Source organism: Meles meles, chromosome 2 (genome assembly GCF_922984935.1).
Source record: "Meles meles chromosome 2, mMelMel3.1 paternal haplotype, whole genome shotgun sequence".
Lineage (NCBI taxonomy): Eukaryota > Metazoa > Chordata > Mammalia > Carnivora > Mustelidae > Meles > Meles meles.
This window is the reverse complement of record NC_060067.1, coordinates 36,994,639-37,008,301: the sequence shown is the minus strand read 5'-3', so window position 1 is coordinate 37,008,301 and position 13,663 is coordinate 36,994,639. Positions and strand designations below refer to the sequence as shown.

The following is a 13,663-nucleotide window of genomic DNA, read 5'->3' as shown; positions in this document are numbered from 1 at the left end:
AAGAGGCAGGGCAGACAGACTCCACCTAGGGAAAAAAAAAAAGCACCAAAAAACCCTGTTTAAGACCAACATTCCTGCACGGAAGGGTACTCCCCTCCCGCTCTCCTCTCCCCCAGGGCTTGGCACACATCGTTAAAGTGTTTGCTGACATCTCCATCTGATTCCCCTGATAGCCTATTTTGCCCCAGGTCCTTGGCTCCCTTAAACCAAGGTTTACACTTACCAAGAGACAGGTTATAAAATGATGAACTCTTCTTTTTCGTTTTGGGCATTTGCTTGGCATGAGATCACCCCAAACCTTGTTTTTCCACAAACACCTAGTGGAATAACTAATTAATTATCCCACTGAGGTGAGAACAATATAAGGAAGACGTACTTAGATCCAGCAGATAATCAAAGAGCCAAATTTAATTTAATTCTGCCTAGAATTCTTTTCATACAGCAATTAAGAGTCTAATTCTGGTTTTAGAGCAAAGGCATAAAGTAAGTTATTTAAATTTTTTTTTTTAAGATTTTATTTATTTATTTGACAGAGAGAGAGCGCACGCACAAGCAGGGGGAGCAGCAGAGGGAGAGGGAGAAGCAGGTTCCCCACTGAGCAAGGATCCCAATGCGGGACTCTCCTGGGATCATGACCTGAGCCGAAAGCAGAGGCTTAACCATCTGAGCTACCCAGGTGCCCCTAAACTTTTTTTTTTTTTTAAATACTAAGATATTGCACAACATTTGCGTGGCATGATGTGAGAAGCAAAATGTTGGTCAAACTTCAGGCAGTCTAAGGCCCATGATTTGCAGCAAAATCAATTGTTTTAGCACTGGTTTGCCGTGGTAGAGTCGCAGCCGTCACTCGGATAGGGAGCCAGTAGAACCCGTTCTGGAAAATGCTAATTGATGACCTCAAGCCCCACTCTTATAAAATGGCAGCTAGTTGTCAGGTGCCCTGTTTGTGGTTCCCAGACGGCCTAAAGTTGAGTCACCCAGCCGGAGTAATTGAGTGCGGGTTGGATGGCCAAGCCAAGGAGACTGCCACCACCCAGGCCCAGCCCCAGCCCTGCCTCAGGCAGGACGGGCCCCTTCCCCTAGACCTAAGCCAGCCACTATTTCCAGAGCACTCTGCCAAGGAGTCCCTATTAAAACTACACCCTCCTTAGGACTAGGCTAGCCACCGCTGCTGGGCCTTGCCTTGAGGCTCTAAGGGCACAATTAATTGTGACAGCTGCAGCTTAATGTGTCCCTAAGCCCTTTGCTGATTTTTTTTTAAGATTTTATTTATTTATTTGTCAGAGAGAGAGAGACAGAGAGAGAAAGATCACAAGTAGGCAGAGAGGTAGGCAGAGGCAGAGGGAGAAGCAGGCTCCCTGCCGAGCAAGGAGCCCAATATGGGACTTGATCCCAGGATGCTAGGATCATGACCTGAGCCGAAGGCAGCCGCTTAACCAACTGAGCCACCCAGGCGTCCCAGCCCTTTGTTGATCTTGATGGCAATGACATCAAGGAAAAAAATAATATCGATATATCTAAAAGGTCAAGGATGTTTCTTCTGAGGTTCTGCTGGGTGTGGTTTCTCCCTAATCAATCTGGGTCCCCACAAAAACCGTGCAGGTTAATTCTCAAATGTTAACAATGATAGTCGATGGGGACATGACTGTTTCTCAGGAATTATTGTGTTTCTGGGCATTTATTTACTTTTTAGAATTAAGCTTGTAAGTTCTATTACTCATCATGTCAAATACAAGTTACCGGCTTTGAATTTAATATAGCAGTACACGGGAGAGTTTCTAAGAGGTGTGTGCCTTTCTGAGATTTTGTTTAATTCATCAAATAATTCAGTGTATTTTTGAAGGTGTGTCCATTTACTGCAGAATAGGTTTTGAGATGCCTGAAAATAGCTGATCCATATGTCAAAAGTCTGAGAAACAGAAAAATTTCTCCTGAAGCCTCAGATGCATTCTGACTGCAAAGCAAGTCTGCAAAACAGAAGGCAGAGGACTTTGCTTTTTTTTTTTTTTTGCTTTTTTTTTTTTTTAAAGATTTTATCCATTCATTTGACAGATAGAGATCACAAGTAGGGAGAGAGGCAGGCAGAGAGAGAGAGGAGGAGGAAGCAGGCTCCCTGCCAAGCAGAGAGCCCGATGCGGGGCTCGATCCCAGGACCCTGGGATCATGACCTGAGCGAATGGCAGAGGCTTTAACCCACTGAGCCACCCAGGCGCCCCAGGCAGAGGACTTTGAAGAGAGAATGGAATAACTGGAAATAACAAAAGCCAATGTGGGAGGATTCTGAAGCACTTGACACATGAAATACTACTACCTACTGCCCAAACTGTAATCAGGACAAAGGTAGTGTAAGAAAGATCTCTTCGAAACGGAAACAAAATATCAGAGAGAAACAGTAAACATCCCAAATGAAAACATTAAATTTTAACATGGTGGAAATGTTTCACGCCATCCATTGTATGTCGGAGACTAGCCAGCTGCCCACTAAACCCACCCTCTTATTCCTGAACACACAGCTAGATGACATTTCGCCAACTTCCTTACAGTTAGCCGTAACCATGTGATGAGCTCTGGTCAGTGGAATGAGAGCCCAAAGTGATGTTCACTCCCCAAGGCTTGGTCCATCCTGTGCAATTCCCCATGCTCTTTGCCTCTTCCCTCACTTGCTAGATAATTACTGAGGACCCTATGGGGTCTTTGGGGCTCAAGGGTATGATGGAGCTGTAGGATGAAAGGAAGCAATCCCTATCAACCCAAATTAGATGACCCTGTACATGAGAAATAAACCTCCATGGATTAAGCCACTGAGCTCCGGGGCTTATTAGGTCAGCCCTGCTAACATTCACAAGCGTCATCTCTTCCGTTTGCTGAGTTCAAGATCCACACAAAACAAAGTCAGTAGGCGACGTATACTAGGGCACATTTCTGTTACCATCACGGGAACAAGATTACTTCATCTCTTAGGTTTAGCTGGGGACAATTTTAAGCTACTGTTGCAAAGCTTTGGTTATTGGACCCTTCAACACCGTAGACTATGAAGAATAAGATTCTCCATGGTGTTCAGGATAAATGAATTAACAAGCTAATAAACAAAACAAACACACTGAATGAGTAAATGTGTAGCTATTTTATTAGTAACAGTTAAACATACCAGTTACAGTTATAATTTTTTTAAGAATCATCACAAGGGAACTTTTTATCGAATTACGTGGAAGATGGAAATGTTAAATCTTATTGTAGTCCGTCTTCCCTCAAACTTCTGTCCTTTCTTCTGTGGGAATTCTCTCCAATCCCATGATTTAAAACACCTATAATTGGGGCACCTGGGTGGCTCAGTGGGTTAAAGCCTCTGCCTTCCGCTCAGGTCTTGATCTCAGGGTCCTGGGATGAAGCCCGCATCGGGCTCTCTGCTCAGCAGGGAGCCTGCCTCCCCCTCTCTCTCTGCCTGCTTGTGATCTCTATCTGTCAAATAAAATCTTTAAAAATAAAAAATAAATAAAACACCTATAATCTCTGTGTTGATGCTCAGATTTGGTTCTCCAGCCCAGATTCTTCTCCTCAAGATTTGAACCATATATGGTTCCTGGATTGTTTTCACTTGGGTGCCCAACATAACAGGCATTCAAATGAATGAATCATTGAGCTGCAAAGGACCAATAAAAGTTACCTCTACTGGACACTGCTGGTTATCTTCTCAGCATCGATTCCCTTCCACCCCTTTTCCTTCTAAAGAGAACCCCGATTTGGTTCATGTGTCTACACTTTCCCACGCAGTATTGTCCCCAGGGAAAGCTGACTCCACTCTCAACTCCAGGGGTTACACCAGGGGCAAGGGGTAATGTAATCAGTTCGGGAATGGGCATGTGCCAATGAGATGTGAAGAGTTGTCTGCTGGGAAGCTTCTGGAAGAAGTTTCCTTACTCCTCAGAGAGAAGGACAAGAGAAGAAAAGAAAGGAAAAAAGTCATAAGGAAAAGCAGATACAGCGTAGAGCCCTGAGATCAAGTTCGTATATTCTTAGACCACACTAACTGGGTTTGAATCTACCACTTACTAATTACATAATAGTCAACAAATTACAGAGCTTTCCAGTGCCTCTGTTTTCTCATCTGCAAAAGCAGTTTTGAGAAGAAAAAAATGAGATAATGTGTGTGAAATGCTGGCACATAGTAAGCACCATATTTACTCTTCTTTATTATTATTATTTTGTTCTGGATATTTTTTGCTTGAAACTGCTGGAACCATCTCGCTCTGTGCCTGAGGATTCAACTAACTCCAGGAATGCAAAGAGAATTTCAAGTAAATTTCTTCAAAATTCACCGAAGCAAAGAAATGGAAAAAACCTGGGTCTTCAGCCACATGGTTGAATTTTGTAACTAATCAACCCTCTACTCTGCTAACATCCTGTTACACGGAATAATAAACTCCCTTACCGTTCAAGCCTTATTGTTCAGATTAGGTTTCCTTACTTATATCCAAAGGCATCCAACTTGACCCATCAACTAGTATGGGCCTTTCAGAACTTTTCAGAATCATGGAATCCTTCTTTTTTTTTTTTTAATTTAATAACATGAGTAATAAAATTGACTTTCCTTATTAAAACATGTAAGCATTTCAGATAAAGTTTAAAGTCCTTTCTAATTCTGCACCTTTGGACGCCAACTTACCTTCTCCGCGGCTCCCCAGGGGTAACCACAATCATCTTTTGGCATGTGTTGTTTCTTAATTTTTAAAATTTATTTATATAAAGACTTCTGTATCCAAAGAAAATACGTAGTAGTGTATACATGTGTTAACATAAATGATTATATATTGTACACACCTGTCTGCAAGTTGATTTTTTTAGTCAATGGTATATTTTAAAGAATGAACTATGTTAGTCTATAGTTTGACCTCCTTTCTTTGTAACTGTTACAGAATATTTCAAAGAGTTAATATTTGCCAATCACGAGTTGATGAGCTTCTAGATTTCTTTAGAATTTTCAAATTCTCTAGAATTTGAATTTAGAATTCTAGATTTGTTTCAGTTTATGTTTGTTAACATCAATGATTCTATATTGTACACAACTTCTGCAAGTTTATTTTTTAGTCAATGGTATATTTTAAGGAGTGAACTATGTTAGTCTGTAGTTTGACCTCCTTTCTTTGTAACTGTTACAGAATATTTCAAAGTGCTAATCAAAGTGTTAATCGTCAGTCACCAGTTGATGGGCTTCTAGACTTCTTTAGAATTTTCACATTCTTTACAATTTGAATTTAGAATTCTAGATTTGTTTTAGTTTATGTTTGTAACCATAGACAATGCTACAATATATGTCTGTTTGTCCTAGTTACATTCTCAGGTGCACAGAAACTCAGGAAGCCACTAGTTTTTAGTGATTTGTTACTTTTGTCAATACAGACTATCCTCTTTAATCCTTGAATTCTTTTTCGCCTGATATTGTCCTTTTCACCTTGAATTCTATTTTGTCTGATATTAAGAATACTATAGACTCTTTTTGTTAGCATTTGCTTAGTAAGTGTTTTTCCATCCCCGTATTTCAACTTTTCTATGCCATCTTGCTTTATATTTCTTATCAAAAACATGGCTGTGGAGTTTTATATATCCAATCTGACTATGCCTGATTTTCAGTGAAGTTGTGTGTGGTTTTTTTTCCCAATATATTTTCTTGATGTTAGAGGAATAAATATAGCAGTGCTCAGTTTACCTGGAAACTAGAAGTTGTATCAATTGTGAAATTGGTATGTATTTACATTTTTAATGTGGACTTTATCAAGTATCAAAAGTTATAACAATATGTGCATGTATTAAAATGGTGCTAGAATATATTTTATCCTTTTGTGTAGGAAGAGTTCCAAAGCACTTGGATTATTCATAAAGCTATCCGGATAGTAGTAGTGAGATGACAACCTTGGTGGTTGTGCTAAGATTTTCTCTTTTTTTGCAAAGATTTTATGTAAGAGCCCCACATCGGGCTCCCTGCTCAGCGGGGAGCCTGCTTCTCCCTCTCCCTCTGCCTGCCTCTCCCCCTCCTTGTGCTCAATCTCTCTCTGTCAAATAAATAAATAAAACCTTAAAAAACAAAAATAAAACATAAATAAATACAAATAAAGTAAACCCTGAGTGTCATCGACTGTTAGTGAAATGAAACCATTCATGAAGTCACACTGTTAACTTACCAAAAGGTGAAAAATGTCAGCCATCACTTTCCTTATACTTTGGTACACTTTGTCGCACACGTGCTACTAAAAAGTGAACATAAAAGTGCCATTTGACAACACACAAATGAATGGAACCCGAGTTCAGGAGTAACAACATCTCACAAATTTGAACCAGGAAGAGATTTCAGCAACTTCACAAAGCCCTCAAGGCCTCGCTTCGATTTGAAAAAAAATTTCCAGGCACCCACAGCTTTTACGGAACAGTTAGGGAACTTGTTATCGGTTTTAATTATTTTCAAACTATCTTTAGCCAGGTTCCTGTGTCTCATTCAGTGACTCTGGGGGCCACCTGGGGAGATAAGGGATGGGAGAAGACCAAGTGTGGCTTTGGCAGGCTCTCACTTCAATACAAACAACCCCACCCTTCATCTGTTTTATATAAAGTTTTATTCAAAAAAATGATTCTGTTACTGAAAAAAGAGACGATCTGGTCTAACATTTCTATTTTCAGTAAAACGAATCCTAAGTCCTTTGCAGAGTTATAAAATGGGTTCTCTTTCAAACAGCTTCAGAAAACGGTCCCAGAGATGCCCATTACTTGGTGGGAAATTCTTTAGTGTTTCCGGCCTGGTCCCTTTAGCGCACCTTTCAATGGTCAGGCATCTTTTTCATAATATCCATCCTGTATTTGCAGAGGATTATTCAGCCACTCCTCTGTTTTCCCTGCTTCAGGCCAAACTGATCCTACTTCTTTTCATTCCTTTATACAGGTCTCACTTCCCAACTTTTCAATCATCTCCGTAGGCTCCTTTCTTCTCTGAAATATCTCCAAATTCCTCATATCCTTCTCCGATTACTGAAGCAACGAAGATACCCAGTAAAAAGGAAAAGCCATCCTTTTGCTACTTAGTTTCTTTGGGCTTTAACTGGGTTCTTCTTTCAAGATCACCTTAGTGGTGGGGATGGATTAAAGATGGCGGCAAATTCTCTGCCGCTCTTCCCATTGAGGTGTGATTAATTTCCCCTCCTCTTCAATCTGGGTGGGCCTGTGACCAGCCAGTGGCCAACACAGAATGACAGAAGTAATGCTACGCCAGTTTGGGGCTAACCTTCAACAGGACTGGCAACTTCCACCCTGACTTTCTAGATCACTTGCTCTGGCAGAAGCTGGCCACCATAGAGAAAAAGATAAATCAGACTGCCCTGAGATCACCATGCTGTAGGGAAGCCCAAGCTGTCACCGGGCAAGGTCACATGGACAGTGATGCTGTATTTCCCCCAGCTTGACAGCTAGGCCATTCCACAGCATCGTAAGAGATAATAATGAATTGTGTTACACCAATAAATTTTTGGGTGACTTACTATACAACAACATGACCAGAACAAAGAGGTTTTTTGTTTGTTTGTTTGTTTTTAATCTTTGGGATTTGCTCCCCTCTCCCCCCATCTTCCTGGATGCTGGCACTAAGGACCCCACACCCCAATGTGATCATCTGAAGGGCTCCATGACATGAATTAGCCCTACCTTACCTATCACCAAGAGGTGATGATTTCCTCTGCTTGTCCTCCAGTTTTCTTACTTTATGTCTCTTAAGTAATCTTTTTTCAAGAACACCACATTATCAAGAATTCCCCTGTGAATATATATTCTGCAGCCACATTTCCTTAAAACAGTGTTTCTGTTGTTCAATTCATAGTTCATTTACCAAAGCTGTTCGAGTTCAGTGATATTGTAGATGATGTTACAAGATCTAGCACATTCCAAAGTAAAACAATGGGTTTGTATTACTCAGTACTAATAATTAGGATGTTTAGTTCTATGAGGTAAATCTCTAAGCTAGGGGCTTTCCTGGGTCACAAAGGAGACCACAGCTAGAAAATAATGTTGCCAGTTTAAGACCCAGGTGTTTTCGTTATTCTCCTAGGTTAAGGATACCACCAAGAAGAGCAGAGAATTTGGGACCCTTCTCCCAAATTATTTAAACTATATACTTGCAGAGAATCATTTGTTTTTGCAAAGAAGTATAATTGTCTTTCCAATCCTATATGACTTGGACCCAGGGACGCAGTGGCAATGAAGTCATCATTCCCCACTGGCCGGTGGCATTTTGTTGTTGTAACCCAAGAAGAGCAAATCACAGCAAACAAATTTACATTTTCAAAGTTCCCTTCCATAAACATTATCTGAGAGTTTGGGTGGGGATAACATATAGAAATGAAAATAAAATTTCAAAAATCAAATACTTAACTCCCCACCCCCAGTCTTAAGACCAGACTAATTTGTGGGATCAGTTGCTCTGATGGAGTAGAACATAAGACCCACAGGTTAACAGACATGCTGTCACCCCACAGAGAAAGCTGTCCAGATCTGCCAGCCTGGATAAGGTATACAGCTGAAAAAGAAAGAAAAATGGCGTATAGCATTAACACTCAGCTATAGTTGGCAGCATCAAAAAGGTCTACTGTAAGTACTTGTTACAATCTATCATTTGCCTTGTAATTTACTTTTTAACTTATTTTTGCTTTCGTTATTCAGTCAAATATTTCAATCTTTTCCTCTAGGGTTTCCATCTTTGATACAACTTAAAAGTCAGTCGTTAAGCACAGAGTAACCCCTCTGTCTTTGGTTGCTATAATGAAGTATCATAAACTGAGTGACTTATAAGCAGCAGAAATTTATTTCTCATGGTCCTGGATGCTAGCAAGTCCAAGATCAAGATGCGGGTAGATTTGATGTCTGGTGAGGACCTGCTTCCTCGTTCACTGATAATGCCTTTTCACTGTGTTTGCACACAGTGGAAGGCGTGAGGGAGCTCTCCTGGGTTTGTTTGTTTCTTCCTTCCTTTCCATCCTCCCTTTCTTTCCTTCTTCCCTTCCTTCCTTCCTTCCGTTTTTTAAGTACGCTCCACACGCAGCATGGAGTCCAATACGGGCTTGAACTCACAACACAGATCAAGATCTGACCAACCGGGCACCTGGGTGGCTCAGTGGGTTGGGGCCTCTGCCTTCAGCTCAGGTCATGATCCCAGGGTCCTGGGATCGAGCCCCGCATCGGGCTCTCTGCTCAGCGGGGAGCCTGCTTCCCCCTCTCTCTCTCTGCCTGCCTCTCTGCCTCCTTGTGATCTCTGTCTGTCAAATAAATAAATAAAATCTTTAAAAAAAAAGATCTGACCAACCGAGCCACCCAGACACCCCGTTTTCACAGAACTAATCCCATTCATGAGGGTTCCACCCTTATGAGTTAATCACCTCCCGAAGGTCCCCACCTCCAAATACTATCACCTTGGGGGTTAGGATTTCAACACATGAATCTGAGGGTGACACAAATATTCATCCTACAACACCCTCTGTATAAAATGCCTCTGGCCACGATCCCTTTTCTTAAAGAAAGTGGATCTCTAGGGGGAGTGAATGTAGCTCAGGCTTACGAGTTGATACGATCTCAGGGGGCAAACACCCCATGAAGGCCACATCAGACCCTGTTTCTTCTACTGGTCATGATAGGTGTCAATTCTCTGATATGGTTGCCTTAGGGAGACAAGCCTTCTCCTCGGTCACAGGCCCTCCCCAACCCCATTTTTCCCCCCACATCTGGCAGCTCCTCACAGAAGTTACCTGTCAGATCCCTGCGGGCATGGGCTGGTGGCCCCAGAGTTCAGAGTCTCTTTTCCAGAGAAGAAAGGGAATCCAATTAGAAGAAGCTGAGGAAGGCCTCTGAGCTGGCTTGGGTCGCTACGGCCAGAAGGTTGTATGGGCTGTTTCCGGAAGAAAAAAAGTAGAAGAAAAGAAGCTGGGCAGAAAAAAAACTATAGCCCCTTCAGGGACTCAGTTACATCTGCTTCTCCAGCTAACGGACTCTCCACGTCCCTCAAGAGTTCCAGCTCACCCAGAGAGCGGACTGGGAAAGGGCGCCTCCGGTATTCCCGATAGGCAGTCAGAGGGCATAACCTCATATACCATTAATCAGCCTGACAAATGACTGTCCTTGGGTCCAGCGCTCCCTCCCAATCCAGTCAGCGGTGGCCAAGGGACACAGCCTTGGAAGGCAGACGTGGCTGCCTTGTCATGGTTGCGGCTTTAACAACTGAATTTTACTTGGCCGTATTTGCCCATTCTGGTGTAGTTTCGTGCTTCTAGGACTTAACAGCTGCCACCGAAGCTAGTATTCTTACTCAGTTCCGTAGTGTTAGAATACCTTTCCTTGTTGAAGATGTGAGGGAAGTGTGTGTGTGCATCATTGAATTCGCTTTGGTGCCTTTCCTGTAAGCACAATAGTCTTGCACAACCTCTCCCAAGTATCTGTATTAATTTCACATATTAAAAAGTAGAAAATGGGGGCACCCGGGTGACTCAGTGGGTTAAGCCTCTGCCTTTGGCTCAGGTCATGATCTCAGGGTCCTGGGATCGAGCCCTGCATCAGGCTGTCTGCTCAGCAGGGAGCCTATTTCCCTTTCTCTCTGCCTACTTGTGATCTCTCTCTCTGTCAAATAAATAAATAAAATCTTTTTAAAAAAGGGTAGAAAATGTGCTGAGCAGAGGCACAAGGGTTTCTACACAAAACTCTCTTTATCATTAGAGCTTCTGTGTAGTTAAGAGTAGTTTACAATCTTGGGCTTAGAGAATACCAAACTGAAATCTTTGCTAGTCCACCATAACAAGGGTTTTCACATCCCACTACTGCTTGGCATATCTTTTGTTCTCTGCAGAACATCTCCTTTTGACTTTTATGAAAAGTACAATTCATGTAACTGGTATAAAACTTTTTAAATGTAGAAACTTGTTATTTCCACGGTCAATTCAGGAGACACCAGAATAAAAAATTTCAATACTCAAAAAAATTTTTTTTTGCTTAAAAGCAAATATCAGTCAATTCCTTCAACTAAGAATACATTAATACGTTATAAAAGACATATTAAAAAAAAAGTATTTGGAAAACCTGGAGCCTTGCTCTCCAGGTGCTCCACACTCTACTGGGAAATGGGGGGACAATGAAGAGAGAATGCCCACCAAACACATGGGATCAAGTCACAGGTTTTAAGGGATGAAACAGGAAAGGCTTTTTAAGTTTCTGTTTCAGCATTTTCCTTTTTTGACAGTTGCAGCTTTGGAGTTCACATACCCAGAGTTTTATACTTCTTCCCGATAAAGTAGTTTTTTGGACTGTCCATCCCTCAAAAACAAAACAAAACAAAACAATACCACTGTGTTATATCTCGGCACAGTATAAGTCACCTAATGTCCTAAGGTACTTTATGAGGAAGTGCCCAGAGGGGCTGTAGGTTGCCCAGACATCCTTTGGCTTCTGCCCTGTGAGCACTGTAACTCGGATACGCCTGCTTGTCTGTACGAATCACATCCCACGTTTAATTCTTTTAATAATTGTTGAGGTATTGATGTCATCATTTCTCGGTTATAGCATATAGAAGTGTGATATACGTTAGCGCAAATGTGTACGCTATTAGGACAAAACCTGAAAATTTGGATGATATTGCAAGATTACAGTAAGTAATCAATCAACTCAACTCAGTAAAACCAAGAGACCCTACTCTCCGGTAACACCCACCCAACCCGAAACAAGGTCATGGCCAACAGCAGCATAAACATCTGGCCAATGTCATACCAGAAGCGATGTGGTGAGAACAAAATATTCAGAGTTCCTAAAGACTTTTTGAGTGTTTTCAAACCCAAACACTTGTAGAGGGAAATACAGATTTTAGTTCGAGGTGACAGATCATCCTTATTAACCAGAAATCTTTATAAAATAAAGAATTTGCTATCAAGTCTCCCACAACTTGTCTTCTTAGTAAGAGTGAGAAATAATCAGTCATCTCCTCCCAGAGATCCACTGGAAACCCCACCGATTGGCCAGCCCCATGACTTCGTGAAATCAAGAAATCAAGAATCCATTTACTTTGCCGGTGTTATTTTCATAACTAGTTTGAAAACTAGAAGACATGGGGAAGAAACACAGCGCAGACAAGGTTCCAGAAAGCTACTACATATGGTAGGAATCGGTTAAACCCTAAGGAGAACACGTAGCCAAAAGCTGTCGCTGTGTCTTTTGCTCTCAGAAAAGCAGAACCAGGGAGATTCACATACAGTCTGAATTTGACAGAGAAAATCTTTCTATCCAGAAGAGGGCTGCTGGGACCTCTCACAACGTCTACAGTAAAATCCAGCCTGGCTGGATGCCCTGCCCATCCGCGCGAGTCAGAAAGTTGGCATTATGGGAAGAACTCTGCCAAGTCAAATTCTTTTTCTTTTTTTTTTTAAGTGCGTTCCCCTTTTTCAGGATGAAAATGATCCAAGCTCACAGAAGAAAATTCGGAGAACAACGGCAGAGAGAAGAAAGAAAGAAATCACCTACATTTCCCTTCTCGAACACTACCAAGGAGAAAAACAGTGTTTCTTCTACGTAGGCATTTGGTTTGTTTGGTGCTCGTTTGTTTGTTGTGTACATGGCTGTGGTGGGTTGGTCAGACTCTTCAGTGTGCCTGTGTCTTTCTTTCCTTTTCTTTTTTTTACCCCCTTCAAACCCGAGGTGGGTGTCTCCCGGAGGCAGAGCCGGGGCTGCGAGCTTCCCACACGCTGTGGTTTTTAATGGCAGAATGAATTCTCCATCCCGCCGGCTCCTCCTCCAACCCCGGGTCCTCCCCATCCCCGCCGGCTCCTCCCAGAGTCAGCTGGTCCGCGCTTAGAAAAGGCAAAGCTCATTTTATCATAAAGCAGCCTTGGCTGGTAAAGCAAATCTGCTGTCCCCAAAACTCATAATGCATTTCATTACCTTTGGATTATCGGTGTGGAATTATTCACATCACTGCCCTTAATTATCCTCCTCGCTGCCTTCTTCATTAGCATGGAGGGCGGAACCCGGGCCCGCCTGCATTCTCCTCCGAGCCCCAGTCAGTTCTCATTAGCGAGTCGCCTAGAAAATGGCCTGGGCTCCCGCGGGCCACTGCCGGTTCCTGTTCCTGCCCCAAAGCGTGTCCCTTTTCGGCCCTCTCCGGGTCAGCAGGAAGGTTCTGGATGAGTGGGGTGGGAGTTGGGAGCAGGGAGGGGCGGTCAGGCCTAAATGGCTGCTCCAGCCCTTCCCGGGTACCAGCCCTCCCCAACCCCCTCCGTCCTCCCTCTTGATCCAGCTTCCCCTACACGGAAGAAAACAGTCCGGTGGCTGGAGCCTGTGTGCGAGACAATAGCAACCTAAGGCCCTAGAACACTTGTCACCCCTCCACCTCCCTAGCCCCGGGGTCCCTCAGGATCGGCCCTAACAAAAGGCCCCAGTTTAACCCCCATTCAAAGCAGGATTTGAATCAGCTGAAACCCAGCAAACCAGGGACCACAAACCTGCCAACTCCATTTACTAACCTCTAATCCAGGCAAGAATACTCTCTTAGACTTCTTTTTCTTTCTTTTCTTATCTTTTTTTTTTTTTTTTTTTTTTTAAATAGGAGCCAAGTAACCTAGTATAATCCCAAATGTACCTACAGTATTTTTAAGGGCTTCAA

The 13,663-nt window shown here is 42.5% G+C and overlaps 1 long non-coding RNA gene across 1 annotated transcript; it reads right to left on the bottom strand.

The window, feature by feature from the left end:
• Window positions 1–6,209: 6,209 nt before the first annotated feature.
• On the bottom strand, window positions 6,210–13,265 carry LOC123937296. Its single transcript, XR_006817449.1, has 3 exons — window positions 12,943–13,265; window positions 9,774–9,913; window positions 6,210–6,242 (listed from the first exon to the last, which is right to left on the bottom strand). It is a non-coding gene; the product is annotated as an uncharacterized LOC123937296 (long non-coding RNA).
• Window positions 13,266–13,663: the final 398 nt, after the last annotated feature.